The following is a 21,457-nucleotide window of genomic DNA, read 5'->3' on the forward strand; positions in this document are numbered from 1 at the left end:
AAAAAAACCTTTTCTGAGGGCAGATTTCAATCATTCTGTGACAATATCTTGGTATGATATTCTCTAATTTTACAATTACATAACAATATTGACTGTTATTGTTCTTGTCATCCACTATAATACCTAAATCCTTCATATATATAAAAAACAAAAAAACCCCACCCAAAACACTATCTCATGAGTCCATTCCTAGAGAAAATAATGTTTTTCAAGCAGTTTAGCACTTACCCACAGTCAATTCCTTCAGGCATTCTTTAACAAGAGTGAAGTTTTGACATTTTCTATCATAAAGAGTCAAGTTATCAGAGATCAACTGCTCCTCTTCTGATTGCAGGGCCTGTTAGCATTTTGGAGAAAGAAACCGCGTTAGTCTAACATAGTTTAATCTTAAAAATAAAATTATATGGGCTAATGTTAATTTCTTTGTCATCTTCTATTGCTTTAGGAGGGTTTAATTCCCAGGAAAAATACTGGAACAAATAATCAAAGTTAAACAACTGGGTCTACAACTGCTCATTTCCACTTCCCACTGCCCAACACCTGTAAAGACAGACACTATAATCACTTTTCTCAGTCTCACAGTATTACACGCATCCTCCATGAGTTAAGTAACTGCAGCAGCTCAGGTATTACCTCAGCCAGCTCTTACCCTTTCAATAGTGTTTTTTTAAACACTTCAAACTTAAACATCCAAATGCTCTATAACTCTTTCCTTCCTCACACCAGCTTAGGGTTTTGGCACTTGCCTTGAACACCATGTTCACCTCCTAGTCCCCGTCTCTTCTATTAAAGATCAGGTATAAAAAAAAAACCACCCTCAGTCTGCTTTGCATTATCTGTCCACACCTCCAGTCTTCAAAGAGCAGCAAACCTTCCCTGTCTCTTTTTACTAACATTATATTTCTATAATTATTTCTTCTTACTCTTTTTGAGTTGGCCGTTCTGAATGTTGCATTTTAATTATATGTGCTTGTGCTATATTTTACACTTTCCTTGGCAATCCAGCCTGGCTTCCCTTTCCCTCCTTGTTGTGTTTGATGTTAAAAAGCTCACTAGTAGCCAAGCCAGCCTCCCACTACTTTTCATATTTTCCTCTGCTGAAGAACAGTTTCAGTTTCTGCCATTAGCATAACTTCCTGAAGCAACAATATCTCTCCTAATGGTTTTTTTTCCTCTTAAACACACAGTGGATAAGATTCATGTCAACCAGACTTAGCTGAAGCCTGCCTTTCTGAAAATCCATTGTTTTATTTTAGCACAAGTCCTCCTTCCCAGACTCTCATTTGCTCACTCTCACACATGTTATTTACCTTCTGGTTATAACAAAGCTTGGAAGAGGGTATCCTCTGGTTGCATTCTTCATACTTAGTACCAGGAAAGCTTTACCAATGTCCTCCAAGAACTTACTAGGAACCTGCACCCCACCATACTCTCTAACCAACACTCCTATGTAATTAAAATCCTGTGATCTGGATGATTTCTGCTAGATGTCCAAACACCCTCATCCAGAAAGTCTCCAGTCTCACCTCTCACCCAGAGGTGACTTCAGTCACCTCTACCAAGACACTACCAATATTATTTTCCTTTTTATTCACACAGACTTTTAGTAGAATTTTTTAGAATGGAAAAGTTTATTTATTCTGCCATCAACCGTTTTTTCAACTCCGTTATGCCACAGACCCCCATATTCCTGTACTTGAATAAATAATATTTTTATCTCAGAATATTTGAATGTACTTTGGAATGATAACTGCTTACATCACATTATCTCCTGTCACTGACCCCAATGCTGAGTGCTCCTGAAATGTTGCTGTTGAGTTGATGCCTCTTTTAAACCTAAACTGTTGTTACTTTAAATGTTTGCCAAAACTCTGTACAAACATTACCACTAGCAATAGAATATGCCTTGCTGCCAATACAACAAAATTTTATTCCCCATACTTGCTGCTACTTTACAATCAAACAGTAACTTTCCACCTACTGAATCACTGCACGGGTACCTACTATGGTAATGATATAATGCACAGCAAGTACATACAAGTATTTAAGCTATGCATAGTTTATCACTTCCTAAACTAATACAACTTCCATGAAATGGGAGGCATTACTATCACTTTAGAATTTTAAATTGTCAAGAGGAAGAATCAGATAACATTTCATTCATCTTTAATTCATTTAACTTTTTAAAATGTACCTGCACACAAAGTAATTCAAATGCTCTTGAATTTCAGTGAAGACTAACGGGAAAAGTTCATGCAAATACAAACCACAAATTCTGCTAACAATCTTTTTTCCTTATAGGCAAAGGCCAAAAGAAACATTAATACCTGGAAAAGTGTTCAGATAGCTTCTATATACACCAAAAGTCAAATAATTCAGTCATTTTAACTGAGCTGACTTGAATGTCAGCAGAACGGAGGTCTGTGTGCCCAGAACTTTGTTTACTCCCTCAGCTACAGAAATCGATCTAACGAAGAGATCCCTTCCTTTGACCTTTGTCCCTATGTCCTTAATGTTGGGTGGTGAATGCGATTTACCCTGTCTCACGAACACATTTACTAACAAGTAAGTTGCTAAAAACAACACTAACAGAAGGTATAACCTGTGAATAGCATGCATCATAAATGCAGTGTTTGCTAAACTGCCTTAATTGTTTCTCTCTGAATACTTTATTTTTTTTCAACAATAAATGTTCTTCTCAAATAAGTTTTCTAAGTCCAAGGACTCCACTGGCATCCACGCAAAACAAACTTCTATCTAGCCTAAGGCAGTTCTGCAAAACCATCTCAATACTACGGTGTGTTCTGCTGTATCAACACTAGCAAGTCAGGAACCCTTAAGCACTGGACTGTTGTTGGCAAACATCACCACTGTAAAAATCATGCCACCGAAATACTGAGGAAGGCAGATGTAACCACTGACATCCATAAAACTTCTGTGGTATCTGGCAGCCAGCTCATGCTAATGTCTCTCAGTGTTGTTCACGTTGCTGGGACCAAAACATTAAGAACAGAAATCATTGTGAGGGCAAACCAGTTTCTGCCCTCCATGTTTATTTTCCTCCTTTTTTTTTTTCCCCACTTTTCAGAAAATGTACTTCCACTTCACATGCTCCTCATCCTATGAAAACGTTTAAAGGAGCTGATAAAGAACTTTCTAATTGTTTACCTGAAACCACTCCAAGCAGGCAAGCATAATTAATCTTAACACAAGTCAGCAATTCAGAAAGGAAATTATCCTGTTACACCTATTGCTGACTATATGTTCTATGCTTCCCTGTACTGAATGGCAAAATGGCCAATTAAAAAGGAAAAAAAAAAAAAAAGGCAAGACCACCTCAAAGTAACAGACTAGCTGAATCCACTAGTTTTTTGAAACTCGAAATCATGAGTCCCAAAATGACTGATATTTCCAATCCACACCACAGGCATTGCAAGGATATTTGGGTGGATAACAACAAGGATAACAACATGAGAGCAAAACAAGGAACAATGAACCCTTTTTTGAAGGCAGTAATGGTTCGCAGAAGAATCTTTGGCTGCTTAGCACCTGTCACAGCTGTACCTTAGTCAGGCACAGAGGAGAAAGAACCCACCATAATTCTTAGTCACACGCAGAGAGGAACAGAGCCCTGATCTCCAAAACGAATCCGCATCTCTCTGTGGTTAGGAGCATGCACTTCCTGCCAAGTCCAGCACTGAAAATACAGGGAGTTCCTGACAGGGGAGATAACTTTTTGTCCTCCATATGTTTCCTTACAGGAATACTGAATTTATGACACTGTACAAAAACATATTTATGGTACTGGCAAAGAGTGAAAGTGTCACAAATGTGCAAGAAGGAAACAACACAGCTATTTAATAAGCACATGGGTCCAGTGTAACAAGGTAACAAGCCACGGATGTTTCAACTTGCAATTACAAAAGCAGCACCTCCCTACTCAGGCTCTCTTCTTCCCTTATATGTTCAAGATATATATGCTTACAGAAGCACTACTCTTAATGTAATGCCACTACAGTGGTGAAGCAGCAAGCCAAATTATCTCTCCCTCTCAGGTTTGTTGCATTTCAGCACAAGCCTGCCATATCAAAATAGGTTAATACAATTTAGTAAAAACCCACAGTACTTTTTGGACCTGGCTGCACAACAGCAATTTTTCATTTGTTGCTCTTTGACCTGTGTGTCAAAAACCAAACATCTGAAAAATGTTTAGTTATTACAAATATATTAACTGTTAATTGTTAATAAAGCTAACTCGAAAATACAAAATTCTTTTTCCTCCTGCTCAGGGGTACCTGACGTTTTACAAAAGATTTTTGGGAACGCAAGCGACATTGATTTTTCAGCAGTTCAACTCTTCAACCATCAGCACAGTGCAATAAAAACAGCAACAGTTTAAGTTACAATTCAAAAGTTTACTGGCATATAGGTCTTGTCAATAGCTTAAAGGCTTTAGGTTTTTTTCTGTACATTAGGAAATCCTTCTAACTGTGAGCTCTTTCTCTAGCATCACTTTATCAGTTGCTCAGACAAACTAAACTACTACTAGAATAGTCACTACCTTAGGTCTACTTATATAAAAATTTTCAGAGAAATAAATCCTACCCTCCACCAATATACAATGCAGGCAACTTGTAAAAAATGAACTAGAATTAGAAGGATAAAGGGCACAAGTGTCTTTCAGCAACAGTTAGTAATGCAAAGAACTTAGCACTTTTTTATAATCACACAGTTTTTTGCCACCACCACCACCTTTTTTAAGCCAAACCAGAGAAGTTCTTCTAAGGCATGCAACTGTTTAAATAAACAAAACTATGTCTGTCATACTGTTTGGAGGCTACGGTAGAGGTACAAAGGGAGAAGATGACATTTGACTATGCTTCTACAGTTAAATGGCAAAAATGACATAATAAGAATTTGCCTAATACTTTTAGCACTCATCTAGCTATGTATTTCCCCACACAGAAGCAGATAACATGTCCTCTACAATGCTAATTATGATTAGACCAGAGTTAACTGTCATGGTCTATCGTCACTGTGCAGGTAGGCAATTCAGTATTACCTCATAATTTGACCTTTTTTTTCAAGAAAAAGAAAAGAAAAAGAAGTCATTGATTTCCCAATAACTTACCACCTATGGGGAGCCACCACAGTTTCAAACAGAATAAATTTCAGGACAAATTCTGCAACTGCTATGAAAACGTGCTGCATTTAGTTCAGAGATAACACAAGTTGAAGCCCCAAACACAAACTAACTCAGGATCTCATTCCTCCTTTTCAGGTGGCAGTTGATTTTGGAGGAAACACACTGTTACGCGTATATATGGAACTAAGGTTTTGGCCTCCTGCATGCAGATAGCTATATTTGTGTCACGTTTCCAAACTTTCCTCTGTTAATTAAAGGTAATCCCACCAGATATCAGAGGTAACACGTTCTTAGATTGTGTCTTCATGTGCCTTGAGCCTCTACCACCATTGTCACCAGCTCTTACCTTACCAACAGCCTTCCTTGATGCCCTCCTTCCTGGGGGCTTGCTCTGATGGGGATAGAGGATACGATTTTTCCTGGGTTGTAAGTCAGTCTTACACTAAATAACTGATTAGGCTGAGTAGAGACCACAAGTAAGCTAACAATGCCAAGTCAGCATGTTTGAGTAGGAGAGTCTTAAGAGTTTAAGTGCTTATAAACCAAAATATAGTTATAAACTGTTACAAAAAAGGATGACTGGAACAAGAGGTCATAAAAGCCCTGTTCTCAGCAGCACATGACGAACACCACAAACATACCAACTCCTCTAGACATGCCATAGAGCACAAAGAGAGAGAAAGAACATCTCTCAAGTGTTTGAGAAAAACTACTAGTCACAGTAAGATTATACCAGGATGCAGAAACCTGAATTTTTTAAAACTCAAGTGTGCAACTCAAACATTAAAGAACTAAACAAGATTTCCGTAAGTCTAATTAAAATTTGAAAAGCCCTTGCAATGAAACCTTCTGCAAGCATCAAAAAGCAGCATTTGTATACTAATAAATAAAGATATGCAAGGGTGTAATGGCAGCATTTGTGAATAAGTTCTTTTTAAAAAAGCCTTAAAACTTGATGCACATGAAAGTAATCTTGATAACCCTTCAATGAACAGTTTAACAGAGAAACTGATGCTTCAGATGGTACTGAGAGTCTGCAAATCTGAAGACTTAAGCTTAACAGGCATCAATGCATTAGTATAATCTTTTGAGAAGAAAATACACATACAGATTTCTAAAACTCAGTTTCATGTCAGGATCAAATAAAACCACGTCAGCAGCAGTTTCTCCAATTTTGGTTCTCTTGGTTTCAGATTCTATGAAGTTTTGTATCCCATTTAGGGGAAAAAAAAACCCCAAATCCAAAACAGAGGATAATCCAATTTTTACTATCACTGCCATATAGTTTAAAAACAACATGGATACAGTAAAGTTTAATAAATAAATAAAATATGTAAATGAAGTTACATTTCTTCTGTGGGCTGTGGCAACACATTTTTCATAATTCGAATAGAATTCATTTATTTTTTAAAGCACGTATCATCAATCATCATGGCTCAATAAATAGATTAAAATAGCTGTTAGCAGAAGTCAATTGAAAACATTTGTCTTGACTGAGATGGATAACAGAAAAAGGCATCTGGATGTCCCATCAGCTTCACAACTGCCATCCTCACACCATTATCTCACTGGTACAATCTTGCCCTTTGCAATTATTTATACTTTACAAAGTAGATTGTAAGTTTTTCTGTCTTTTCCTTCACCCTTTGACCTTCCATGTTCATTAAAGCAGAGCCAGAGAGGAACAAATTACAGCATTAGGTCCTAATTCTTAGACTAGTTTCAGATCAGGTGGACTCTTCATACACAGCCCAGCTGAAGTAAGGCAACACAAATAATGTGAAAACCCTTATCTGACTTCACTCCTTTGGGTATTATAAACCCTTCCAATCACCATTTTTTCTGAAAGGTTTACTTCTAGAAATTATGATATAAGACTAGCACAGGCCAGAAACATAGGTCTGTACTGCATGACCTAACACTATTACCATATTGGTGTGTGAGAGATCTTGTTGAATGCACAGTTTATTATCACTCCCTCTTCTCTCTGAAAATGAAAACAAGATAAAAGCATCATGCTTCACCACTAACGAGATGAGGCCCTGAATCCTTTTTACAGCGACAAGGAGGAATAAAAACACTGTTGTACAGATGAAAAATGCAACTATAAACTCTTGTGCAGCATCAGAGTTTCACATTGATCAAGAGAAAATATCTAGGCAGAGCAGGAGGGCACTGGCAGATTCTGAAGACTTTTTCAGTTCAACCAGAAGTGTGGCAGCATATAAGAACACACTCATTTTTAGGCATTTTTCTTCTTATTATCATTATCTGACATGTGTTAATACTAATCAGAAAACCAATCACACACCCTAGGGAGGAGGAGGAAATCAAATTGAAATAAAAATCTCCAAATACTACCAAGTGTGCCTTACCATTTCGCAGTTATAAGAAACCATATGCCCCAACCTGGCAAACGGGCTGGCCCTACACACAACCTCTTAACAGACAGTGTGTACCTACATGCACCTACAGATTTGTCCGCACGGAGTAACTCAGAATCATGCCAAGTTACTACCAACAACCTCGGGTGACAGAACACGTTCACATGACCTTGCTAATAGTTCCTCATTGCTTCAAAGATCACAGCAACACAGCGATCACTTTATCAGGACACACTGCCTGCTCCAGTTACCAGGGCCCTGAAGTTGCCGAGACCTCTACTTTCCTTTGGCATCCCAAGAAAATATCAGAATAGCCTTCAGTGATTTGGTGGGTGACACAATGAGTTTCCTGAAGAAAAAAATATCGATGTTACTAGCTTGTTAAAACAGAAGACTGAACCCCAACTGGAAACCCACACACAGGGTCAGGCAGCTAACAGACATAAACAGAAATACCTGGCACCACGTAAAGCATCACACTTGTGAGAAAAAAGCCTTCTTTGAAATAAAAGCACGCATCCCACGCTCTCACCTTGGCACTCGCCTGCTCCCCTGCGTGAAGCCTGAGCCCTCTCCCAGAAGCGTGCGGTCGCCCTACAAACCAGCAGCAGAAAAGCCGAGCCAAAAAGATAAAGGGGATTAGGCAGGCATTACTTCCAGTGACCTATATACTCCCCTCGGCGGCCCTGAGGCAGACAGCAGCTGCCCCGCTGCGGGGGACACCGGCCCGCCGCCCCGCACCGCCGACGAGGCGAAACGGTGGCGAGACGCCTCCAAAACTCGGCGCCCGGGCGCTGCCCAACCGCGGGCGGGAGCGACTGCGCCCGGTACGGAGGCCCCGCCGCCAGGTCTGAGGCCCGTCCCCAACCGCCGCCACCCCTCACGGCTCCCGCCCCGGGGGGCCCAGCCCCTACCTGGCGCGGGCGGTGGCGGAAAGTTTCCCCGGGGCGGGGCGAGGCGCGCTCTGCTCCCTCTCTGCCGAAGCGGCCGGCTCCGGGAGGGAAGGAGGGAGGCGGCCACCCAGGTAAGTCGCCGTCAGCGACAGGGCAGCCAGGGCCAGCGCTAATCCCTCGGGAGGGAGGGATCCCCCTCAAGTCCGCCCTCACTGAGCACCCCGGAGGCTCCGTCCCCTCAGGGCGGGCATGTTTAACCCCCGTCCTCCCTCACGGCGGGCGGCCCCAACTCGCCACCGGCCACTGAGTTTGTGTAAGCCGGGGGCCGGGCCGCTGAGTCAGAGAGGCGGGGAGGAGCTGCGACCTGGCGGGGTGAGGCCCGGGCCGCGGCGTCCCCTGGCGGGCGGCCGCTCTTGCCTCGGCGGGCGGAGAGGGCCAGCCTGGGCCGCGCTCGCCCGCCCCGCCCGCCGAGGCAAGAGCGGCTGCGGAAGAGGAGGGCGTCGGTCGGTGCCGCCCTTTGAGGTAATAGTTGTGGTTAGCAGGTGAGGAGGGCTCGGCCCGGGGAGAAACACGCTCCTGGAGGAAAAAAAAAAAAAAAAAAAAATTAAAAATCCATGTTTAAAAAAAAAAAAAGTGTTGAGAATAGGCCCTGTATTTTAGAAGCGATGCCACAGGAGGAAGGTGGGCCCAGTTATGCGAGTCACTAGGTGGCACTGTTACACACCCCCCCTTTTTAATTTTTAATTGTTACTGTTTTCTTCTTTAGATGATACCGCGGTGTATGAATGTTGTTCCCCCTCAGCAGAAAATGCCGGTGCTCCTTGGGATACGTTTCTCTGCAAGCAGGAGCATTTCGAGTCCTCATTCCTCGGTGAGCTGCACGTTGGCCTTTGGGGCCTGTTGTGGAGGGTTACAGGTGGGGAATCACCTGCCTGCCATTTGCCTGGACCCTCTTGGAGGGTTACTCACGTAGCCCCTGTGAATAACTAAGAAGGCCTCCTGTGAATAACTAAGAAAGCCTTCTGCCATCAATTTCTCCTGCATGGAAAACCTGCAAACTAGAAGTACTATTTTAAATCTAGCCCATATTACTTACAAATTAGAATTAGAGATAATTCCCTAATGATAGAAAGTATATAGTTCCTTTTTTTTAATACCTCACTATAACTGCAATAGACTGCTGTGGTGAATGGTTAAGTGTGGTTTGCTATGCTATTGTGTCGTCTTTTGTCTTAAATGGCTTCAAATAAATTAATTAGACTGTCAGGGTACTGATTGTGATTTCATTAATGACTCAAAATAGGAATAGATACTGGCCTATTAGGGTAACAGCTTATTTAAATAAATGTGTAATATAGTTTACCAAGTGTAATGGTGTTCTCTATGACCTCAGGAAGCATTCTCTCCAAATGCTCTATGTAATTAAAGAATAATTTACTAAGATTACCAACTAACTAGATCCACACAAACTAGCTCACACCTAGGTGTGACAGAATTAAGATTTCCCAACCCAGGACAAAACCATCATCCAAAAATCCAGTCAGAAATAAAACTGATCTAACTTAAGTCAGGTTCTTCCACTTAGAAAGACTGAAGAATCATTGGTTCTTGTAAAATATCTTGACACACATTGAAGCTAAATCTAAGCTTTAAGGTGGGAGGGAGCTGCCATTTCCAGAGACTATAATTCCTCCCTCTTATGCTGTTGTTTATTGTTTTCAGAACTGCAAGATGAAATATCAGTTCCACATAATTCTTTATTGCAAATGTTATAGTAGAAGTGCTCAGCAGAGCTACTAATGTCATCCCCCTCATAGTCTGAACCCAGAATCTGTTGCCTAGATGTCTGGGTGTGCATGTCTCTGTTGGAGAGGTGTTTTCCAACATTAGATCTGGTGTTTCATACCATTCGTTCAGGAAGCAGCTTCCATGTGCTGCTATAGAGCCTGGGTACGCAGGTGGGTGGCATTCGGTGACTGCCTGGGATGGCAGAGCAGAAGCCAGCTTGGGAATTTGGTAAAATTGTCTAGAGGACTTCAGCAGAAACTTAGAGGATACTTCTGTTTAAATTGTTCGGTCTCAGAAGAATGGGAACCGTCAGCCAGCACACAGATGAAAGATGCCCTTTGTGTGAAACATCTCATCATAAGCAGATCATTAAGGAGTGAGCCTCTGAAGCAGTGCCTGTTATGGATGTTGATATAATCTATTTCACTTCTTTCTATTGCTGCTCTAAGCATTTTAAAAACACTCCATAATTATTTCTCTGGTGATAATTAGGTTGAATCTGAGATAGCTGTCCCTTTACATCCCTATCTCTTAATCATTAGATAAGCTGTTCTCTCACACAGAGTTAGAAGACATGGAAGTGTAAAGATGGCTTATCACAAGCTCCCACTAATCCTCCTACAGGCCCTCTCTGTTCTGAAGGCATTCTTAGCTACTAAGAAATACTTCACCAAGGTATAAGAGTAAGAGGCATACTGCTTGAGCCCAAACACAACTGACTGACAGGATAGTTGCAAGTAGTAAAGGTAACTTGAATGTTTTGTCATCAGTACAACTATGTAGTGCCTCTAGTGAAGTTTAAGCAATAATTACAGTTAAGTTTGTATTTATAGTAGTTAGAGAACGTAACAACGTGTATGCTCATACTTTTGGTTACCAGTTTTACTCCACAGAAAGCTCAGGCATTCTAAAGAAATTCCAGAAAGTTTCTGCTTTCTGTGACCCAGGGGCATGCCTGCAGCATCAGAAAAAAATTTACTGTTGCAGATAAAAATGACAAAGTGTATCTACATAGGTAAAACAGACAGCTTTTAGAAGAGCTCTTTTACTGTAAATTTCTGTACCATTTTTTCATGTTACATATTTGAAAGGTGTATAAGCATTTGTCCATTAAGAAGTGTGCTTTATGCAAAGAATTTAACTACACTCTCCAATTACAAGTTGCAGGTATGCCACAAATAGAAAATCCATAAGATAGAAATAGTTTCATTTGAAAACAACCAAGTCACTGTCAACAAAACAGAATGCTCGCTATAAATTAAGGGACCCCTGAGCTACCCCATTTAAGAGATTTTTCTTAGATGTGATCTAGATATCATCTAAGTAAACCAAACCTATATTACATCTGCTTCTTAGCAAGAGATCTGATTTCCAGGATAGGTGTTAGAGGATAAACATGTCCTGTTTAAGAATGAAGAGGAATATGGGAATGTGTTCCGAGTCATGTTATATGCTATGTCACAACCTTTCCTCCACACCTTCTGTGAGCGATAGGAAAAAAGAAAATCTGCTTTAAATCTTCAGAAAGATCCTTTAAGAATTTTCTCTATACATACCCTAAAACTTTCATACTAAGAAAGAAAAGCAGTGTCCTTCAAATGCTTATGAAAAATCATTGGTTACTGCTACCTAAATCATATTTCATCTGAACGGTGTAAACCACATTTATCCCTTAATGTTCAAAGATGTCCCAAAGCTTTTTTGAGATACGGTTTTGCAGATATTTTGCTCCAATGCACAATTTACAATGTAGTACCATTCTAAAATCATTAGTATGTGAAAGATAAATGTTATATTTACATGGACAGAATCCAAACACTTGGCTGGACTGGCAACTAATAAAAATATTTATACAGATTGGAAATTAATATGTTACTTTTAAGTTCATTGTAATGAATACAAGAAACCTAAGGTTGCTAAGAAAAAGAGATAATGAATTCTGAAATGGCTGTACTTTGATGAACAGAAACAACTTAAAAGATTTCGTAATCGATCTTAACTGGTATTTGTTGATTTACCTGTTTCAAGACAACTCTTTAAACAAAAGGAAGTTTGTTAAAGGAGTCATATAATAGGATTTAGTCAAAAAGACTCACCTTTGACCATTATAAATTAGTGATGAGACACTTACATGAGACGCTTTTCACTTATGGAAATAAGTTCACTGCCCCTTTAACAAAATTATTTTTCCTCTTTAAAACCAGATTTGGTTATCTATGACACATTGTAAGGGCCTGACACTAATTTGGAGAATAAGTTAATTCACTCTGCTCCAAAAGTCAGTCCACTCATAGTCTGTAATTTCTCATATGTTGTAAAATGGCACAAGGCAGCACTGCTATCAAAAGAAGTAATCTTGCCTTCCTCCACCCATTCTGTTTCTCCCTACACTTCCATCTTCCTGATGCAGTCAAAGAATATCTATGCAGCTGTTTAATAAATTAGATCAGTTCCCTGATCCAGATTAAAATTGACCCCCTTTTTTTACAGTTAACTTTAACATGGATCAGTTCTTTGATCTGGTTCACCTGCCACCACATAAATCCCTACCCTGGCACAAGACAGGGAGCAGCATGAGGGCAGGAATGAGTTGGGGCACCATAAATTAGCATAAAGAATATGTGAAGCTGAAAGTATGATTCCAAAAATGTCTTTTAACAAATAGGCATGTAGAAACAATTGTGCTCTATCCTATTGTTTGTGAGGTTTTTTGCTTGAGAGTATGTCTAAAGCACATGCTATGATATATCGTTTGCATTATCTGAGAACTTGCCTTTGCCCTCATCAGATATTCTCTTTTTCTCTTTATGCTTTGAAAACACAGAGCGGAACCCTGGGCTTGTGCTGTAAATCCTTCAAGCTGTGTATTTGGGGAGGAGGAAGGCAACTGATACTTTTTTTAAAAAAAGAAAGAAAAAATAAAGCCTTCCTTCTCACAGAAACAAGACAAAACCTCCTTCCTTCTCTGTAGACTGCTACTGTTGCAGGATAGAAAATTTTTCAGTCTCTCATAGATTTCTTTTGGATTTGCTAAACCATCCCTGCCAGCGAAGATTTATGTCTGGACCCTAGCAAATTGCTTACCTTAAGAATACAGCTGAAGGATATTTAACAAAAAGATATCCCTAGAGGACGAGTAGCAGTAGACTTTTTAAAGGCTCATCCTCCTTTTCTAATTACGAGTTATACTCCAAGGTCCAGTGGGAGCTTTGGCCAAGAACTGCATAACACATTTCTTAATGAAAATTAGGTTATCAGCATTATTCTGCTTTTCTGGTTATACAGACTGTGATTATAGCGAACATGGTATTTAAGCAAACAGAGCCGAAGCTAGTCTTCCATAACCTATAACCTGCACACATGTCACATCATAGTCAATAGTGGAAAAACATCCATGTTTTCTGTCCCTACCCCCTCTAAAGTCACCTCTGACAATCTGGATTTAATCATTTAATTATTTCAGATTTTTTAAAAAACCAGAATGTTGACAGTTCATCAGTGGGGAAGATTTTAGTAGACCGCAATAGCACTATTGAACACTGGCTCAGATACAAGGCCTCCTTCCAGCTAATTATGATGCTATCTATGTAAATTCCTTAGAGAAGCACTTGCTTATTAATATCTATACAGTATTCTCCCTGTTTTAATGTCATCTTCTTTAGTTTTCACCATTATATTGCCCTCCCAAAATCACACTGCTGTCTGCTTTCGTAAAACCTACTTTGTCCTCCTGACAGACCACCTTTTCGGTAGACTCTCTAATCACGAGCTACTGCCAGTGGGAAATAGATTACCTGCGATACAGGAAAATCCTGCAGTCTGTGTTGCGCAAAGCCTATCTTCCAGATGTGAAATCAGACATACTGGAATTTTTCCTGAACTAACATGAATTTGCACCTGCTGGAAATTGTTACTGAGGGAGGGAAAAGGAAAATGTCATACTGTACAAGCCCACTGGTCTCTGAATAGTACTGCTGTCCAACTGCATGCCTGGGAAGATGCAGCGACAAAGCAGACAACGAAAGATCATGTAAGTCTGCATGTCTGTCTTATACCACTTAAAATACAATGAAATATTATTAAGTAGCATTCTTGTGTGAGTATATGAATACTGATTTCCTCTATGAATGGACCAATACTAGACTGGAGATGAACCATTCAGCTGCTAGGCAAAAAATCTATAGTGAATCAGACAGTAATTCTTAGTAGTGTTTTGTTCCTCTGCATGTGCTTTTTTGTTCCTTGCTTAGGTCTGGAACAAAGTGATTCTTCACGATTGTCAGATACTTTGTGAAGTCAGTAGGTGTTACTTTCTACAGAGAAAATAAGAGACAGAAATAAGACTTGCAAAGGAGGAGACCTTCACTTTGCATTTCTTGCACACGATGTACAGAAAAAGGTTTTTATTTCCTGGAAACTCAGTTGTTTTTAGTGGTTTATACTGTAGCTTAACTCCTCTTCAGAGTTTACGGCTAAGTGTTAAGAGTCGTAAGTATAAAGTAGTTAATTGAGAGAAGTTTCTACTTAACCTTTTGAAAAATTGTTTTTCATTTTTTGCCAATAATTATTTTATTCATGCCAAATAAATACTCAGTGCAAGAGAAAAGCAGGGCACCTATCTTTGTGTGAGATTAAATTACTTCAAACTCTCGGAGTGGACAGTTGGAGAGAGACTCTCAGAAAGAGACTGAGAACAGTCAAGACAAAACCTCCAGTATGATTTCCAGCAAAACCACAGACATAAAGCCTCATATTTTAAGGTCCCTCCTTGTTCTGCAAGGTGTTCAATAGGAAGTTTTACTGAAATCCTCAGCAATTTGCTGAATTAGAGGTCAATGGCCATTGGAGATTTGGGGTCAAATATCAGCATTAGTAGATGCCTAAATTCTTTGAAATAAAATCCTGTTGGGATTTTTTCAAAAGCATCTGGCAGGTGAGAACTGCTCATAACCCTTAGCATTTAAAAATCATTGGATAAAAAGCATAGACAGCATTAGGATCAAAGACCAGGCTCCAAGTCTCTATCTCTCCCTTTGAAAGCTAGTTCCTAGCTGCCAGCTGGTACAATCATGCTCCTCTTGCTTGCCCTTCCCAGGCTTGTGTTCTTTGCAGTGTAGTGCTCCAGCTTCAAAAGACTCCTTAGTTTCCCACTTTGTATAAATTGATGGGTAAGAAACATTGATGCAAGGAAGGAAGGGCGAGTTTGAATTTCTTTGGCTGAGTTAAAATTAAGCCCTGCTCTTTTATTTTGTAGGCAAATGATCTATTAATGTACTATATCTAGGGCCAACAGCAGCTCCTCAGCAGATGTGTTCTAAAGAAAGCTCCCTTCAGTTCTTTCTAAGAGCAGTTTCTAGACTCTGGGTGCTAACTAAATAAAAATCTTCATTTGTAGCCCTAATTCATACACTGAATCTCCAGAGAGGACAGGATTGTAGTTACACTCTTCTGTATTGCATAGCCCTTTAGCTGGCTCTAAGCAGCTCCCTGCTCACTTGGATGGCCTTTGTAAGGGGCTTCGTTCTCCCCGTGCTATCCATGAAGGACCTGTAACGCAGGTATGAATTTCACTCTAGCATCTGAAAGTTAGGCAGTGCCACTACTGTTGGAAATCTGGCCGTTAACTATCTTGCTGAAGGCAAAATAGAGTACCAGAAATAATCAGAATTATAATGCAAGGGAATTTGTCTTTCAGCTGCCTTTTTTAGGGTATTTCTGTCGTGTTGTTCTCTTCTCCTATTTTTCCTTTTCCTATTTTTCCTTACATTTCTCTCCCCAAAATGGGATTCTATAGTATTTTATGACCATTAAGGGAAACTTGCATATGGTTGCCATCTACCTATACAAAGGAAAAGAAAATGATGTGTAGTTAGTATTCTAAATAGATTGGATTATATAATGAAATGTTATTAATTTTGAACTTGGACTGTTACAGTTTAAGAAATATGTCCTAACTGTACAGCATGAGTTGTACACACTTATCTCTGAGAAATCAGTTATAGTTTGCACACCCAAGAACTTGTATATTTACAGAACGTAAGCTGCCATACACTAGTGTCTTGAGATTCTTTATCATAAGAAGTTATTTTTTCAAGTTCAAGCTTGACACCCTTGTTTAAAAAAACACCATTTTTAGGGACTCTGTCCTTTAACATGTAGTCATGGAATTCAATGTTTTTCATTTGTTGGCCCTGGCAGCTGTGCATTAGTAAAATAAATAAATTAAATAAACAGCAACATCTGTTCCAGTCACTAGAGGCTTATTGCTGGAGTTATCTGGATTGGATGGGAGGAGAAGCTCTAGTCGAGGAGCTCGGCTTTCCAGAGCAGAGATTAGTGGAATCACTAGGAATAAATATGTAGACTTGTGTGACCTGTGGGAAATACCTCACCTGCCAAATGATGATGCTAACTAGTATTAAAGTCTGAAGTCCTCTAGCATCTATTATGCATTATTCATATGAGTAGGAATCCCATTATATTCAAAGAGCTAATACAGTATCAGTCTGTATCTTATTAAGAAGAAAATCAGTGATGTAGTTGAGAACATAAGCCTATAGGTTTTTTCTTTTAGTTCATTATTCTTGGCTCCAGGATACCTTACTCTATATACGTATATGAATAGTATAAATGTGTATGTACATATATTTATGAGTATACACATAATTATTTGTGTGCATGTGTGTGTGAGTGGGACTGGATAACATACATACGACTTTACATGCTGTAGTCAAGGCCCCTCCCTGTCTTGTTTTAATAAACTAAGCAATGAACGTATTGAATAGCTGTGATGCATAGAAAGTAAGACAAGGTGATCTAATAATGCCTCAGATTCAAATCATTAATCTCTCCATAAACCTGAGACAGCAGTCACAAAGTAGGTATTCCTAGGCAGGTATTCCTATGCAGGTATTCCTATGCTGGTATTCCTACTTGATAAGTTAATGAATGCTCTGTTACAATTTTTTAAAAGGTGCAAAATAAATTATAAATCAGCCAGACACATGTAACTTGCCAATTCTGTGAAAATCATCTGGGAAAGCAGTATACAGCTGTAGGAAAAAAGTGGCAGAATGAACCAGAATGTTTCACTTCCTTTACTGGAATCCAGAAACTCCAATTGAAGTTGCTTATCAGGGTTGCAACCATAACCAGAAATACATGCTAATAAATAAATATTAAAATTAGAAGGAAAACAAACAAACCTGAAGCTTATAGACTTCTTATGAAGATGATTGTGCTGCTGAAGTGCTATAGTTGTATAGCACATGGTTGTTTCAATTGGCAAAATCAGGTTTCTGTGAAACTATTTCTGTACTGAGTCCTAAGCACTTAAGAAAAGAATTTATGGTAGTTAATCTGTTCCTAGCTGGAGCCTAAAACTCAAAAGAGGGCTTCCTTGGACAGAAATTGCTTGCTTCTGGGAAGGTAACTAGTTTGCCACCGCCTTATAGTTTTTGTGCAGACACCTCTTTGGATCTAATCATAGCAATCAGAGATCCACTGAAACAAAGAATCGTTCAGGTTGGAAGCTGTCTCTGGAGGCCACCTAGGCCAAGCCCCTGCTCAGAGCAGGCCCAAATAAATTAGGTTGCTCAGGGCCTTTTCCAGTCCAGCTTCAAATATTTCCAAGGATGGAGATTCCACAATGTCTCTGGACCCTTGCTCCAATAATATTTGACTGCCCTGAGGGTCGCAAAGTTGTTCCTGATATCTAGTGGCAATTTTCTGTGTTCTAACTTGCACCCATTCTAACTCTTGCCCTATCACTCTGCACCTTCAATAGAAGACAAGGACACATTGCTGACTCGCATTCAACTTGTTGTCCAACAGGACCTCCAGGTCCTTTTCTGCAGAGCTGCTTTCTACCTAGCTGGCTTCCAGCCGGCCCTGTTGCGTGAAGTTGTTCCATCCCTGACACAAGACTTTGCATTTGCCCTTGTTAAACTTTATGAGGTTCCCGTCAGCCCATTTATGCAGGATGCAGAGGTCCTTCTGAGTAGCAGCCCTGCCCTCCAGTGTAACAGCCGTGCCCCCCAGTTTGGTATCACTCACAAACTTGCTGTGCATGCAATCCATCCTATCATCCAGATCTTTATTAAAAGTGTTGAACAGTATGGACCCTAGTATCCATCCCTGCCTGAAGGTGATGCTGGTAAGTGACAGCTAGTTGGATTTCATACCACTGATCCTAGATAGCTTCCTGGATCCAGCAATACAGCCAGTTGCAATGACTGGCTTCCTAGGAAAGGCACCTGTCAGGGAACATAGTGCTTATTCCCTTAATTTTGGTCAGCAGAGTCTGTGGCATCATTATTCTCATAACATAAGCATTAGAGGGCTGTTAATGAAATGATCTGGTTGCAAGTTTAAAGTAGTGAGTAAGTGGTGGTGGTGGTGTGAGGGATAGTAACTGAAGCCTAGGAAGAGGTGTCAGAATGCCTTGCTAGATCACTGATCATTGCAACACAGTGATTGTAAGGCAACAGTTAAAATGGGTTCAAAGGGGAATAAATAAAAGGGAGGACAAGTCCCATTGATTATAATTGATATTGAAAAAAGTACTCCTTGCACACGCTTTGGCTCAGAAAGTTTCTGAACTGCTTATTGCTGGAGAGGGAGGTTAATTAAGCTATTTTCATCTTCTTTCTGTAAGTATGTACTATTAGCTATTGCAGAAGATGGGATATCAGGCTGGATAGACCCATCTGTGTGAGCCATTATAGAGTACTTGACTTCCATCTCTTTTCACATTAAAAACATGAAAGTATCAACAGGCTAAGTGGCAGTGAGGTAGAAGTTGAAGGAAAGAAGATGTTGACTTTGTTTTGATATCCAGGAGGAAGCTGAGAAGGTTGGAGGTTCCCACTTTCTTTTCATCCTTTAGAAACATCAATTTATTGCAAGCAGCAGGTGTGGAAGAGAAAAGAGCAGAATATGAACTATTTAGAGTAATTGTTACAGCTCTGTGAAGAATTATATTTACCAGTTCTCTCTACTTTAAGCACTGAATGTCAGCCTAGTAAGTCAGATGGATATGTGTGGGTAAAAGGGATATGTGGTAATTTGAAGGAACATGAGTATGTCAGCAAAAGCTTCTTCAACTTTGTGTGAGGATCCTTTTCAGTTTTCAAATTATATCTCAGTCTGATAGGTAATTTTCAGGCTTGCTGCAGTGAAAGTTGTTCACATGAAAGTATAGTGCAGCCTATATGTGATTACTAATTGGTTGGCATTTATCTCTCCACTTTTCTCAATTTTGTATTACTTCTGGTCTGCAAAGAACATCAGTAATATGTGGACATCACAGATACAAATCAGGAATTGCAGCATGAAGATATTTATTGTGTAATAACTAAATTTGATAATTGCAGCTATTTGAAGTAAAGCTATAAATGGTTCATATAAAATAATTCTGGTTTTAAGGATAATGAGCTATATAATTTAGTAGCATTGGGAACTAACTTCTTTAAAAGTTGCTGTGGCTAATGCTTTTTTCATACTAATTTCATGCTGTTAAAACTCCACCAGTGTTAATGGAGTTAATCCTGATTTTCATTTACATAAATGCAAAGAAAGCTCAGCCTCAGTGATATTTTACATACTGTTTCAAGTGTGCTTGAAACTGCTAAACCCCCTTAATTCCACATAAAAATAAAGCTTAATGCAGAGAGATCTAATTATTCTTATTTCACACATAAAGCTCTATGGAAAACAACTGAACAATGACATACTGTTCTTTGGTATTTTAGATTTGCAATACTGGTTGAACATTCAGAGGCTTTTTGAGCTGTATTTTTATCAATGAAAAGTCTCTGAAACCACTTAACTAAAATTTAGCTTGCAATAATGTAATACTGTCCAGTAGCTTCCATAAATGATGGAAGTACTAACTGCCTGTATCAAAGGGAAGAAAAAACATTTGATTTTTAAGACATAAATCAAGCCCTTCGTTTCTTACTCTTTGATCAGCTTTGCTTATGCGGGCACATAATCTGACCCCCTTTGCCATCTGATTTTCAACCTCTTTCTGCTCCCTCCCCTTAGTATTCAGCTTTTATCAAGGCCAGATTTTTTTTTTCCTCCAGGGAACAGTCATGCCTCATTCATTTTTCTCTCTAGTGTTTAGAAACCCGTTGCAATGTTAAACCATTAGGAAATACCCACTTTTTGGAACATCAAGTACGTCCTTTTTTTTGTTACTAGGCTGCCGCTCTATGGCCATATGCAGAAACTACAGTTTCAGTTCCACTGAAGTAAACTGTGTTGGAGGAGTTTCTGGGAATGTGTGATATAACATCTGGGCTTCGTGCTCTACAACGAAAATATGATTACCTTAGAGACTACAAAGGAAAAGACTACCATTTCACCTGTAGGCAGCTACCAGCCTGATATTTTAAATACATTACAGACTATCTTTTTAATCATTAATACTGTGCCTACTGTAGTACCCTAACATATAATTTACCACTATGCTGCTTGCCCTGGCTGCCTAAAATAATGCTATTTTGAATTGGATTTTCAAATGAGAGACTATTCAGCCTTTTATTCCAGAAAGCAAAAGTATATGCTTCCAAAATACCCTGGCTAGGAAATCAAGTAGATGCTTAGACTGATACATGCCTGGTGTCCTTCATAAGTATGAAGTTTTGATGCCTTTGAATCTGTGCAATAACTAAGTCATGGAAGTGAATCAAAGTGTGTTTAAAATGTAGAGGCTTATATGTAGGCATACACAGTGGTTTACAAATGAGTTAAAGGGGCATCTAAACTTTTATTAAGAACTTTTTCACTTATGCGAGGTTAGAATATGCTGCCTAGTAAGTTATTATATAAGTTGCTATTTTCACAGCTGCTTCTGAAAATGGAGAGGATTGAAATTTAGCAGATCTGCCTTCTGGAGTACCGTGAGCAAGCTGTAGATTTGTATGTCTGTAAGCACCTCTGCTTGAGTTCTACAGTGTCAGGACCTTTCACAGCCAAAACTCCCATTGAAGAGGGTGGGAATGGCACTGTATATATGTAAAGTATTATGCCTCTTCCTTGGGCAATTTTGCATGTTTCCATTCAGAAAGTGGAGTAAAAGCAAGCTTGAGACATCTTCCTGCCTTCATTTTTAGCACACCCAAGCTGAGAGGAAAACTTCAAGGATGATGGAGATCTAATTTCTTGTAGACGTTAACTTCTAAAGAACACAATCCCTGGTTGATGTCCTGTCAGTGACCATCAGTTACTACATAAAATAC

Source organism: Gavia stellata, chromosome 5 (assembly GCF_030936135.1).
Source record: "Gavia stellata isolate bGavSte3 chromosome 5, bGavSte3.hap2, whole genome shotgun sequence".
Classification (NCBI taxonomy): domain Eukaryota; kingdom Metazoa; phylum Chordata; class Aves; order Gaviiformes; family Gaviidae; genus Gavia; species Gavia stellata.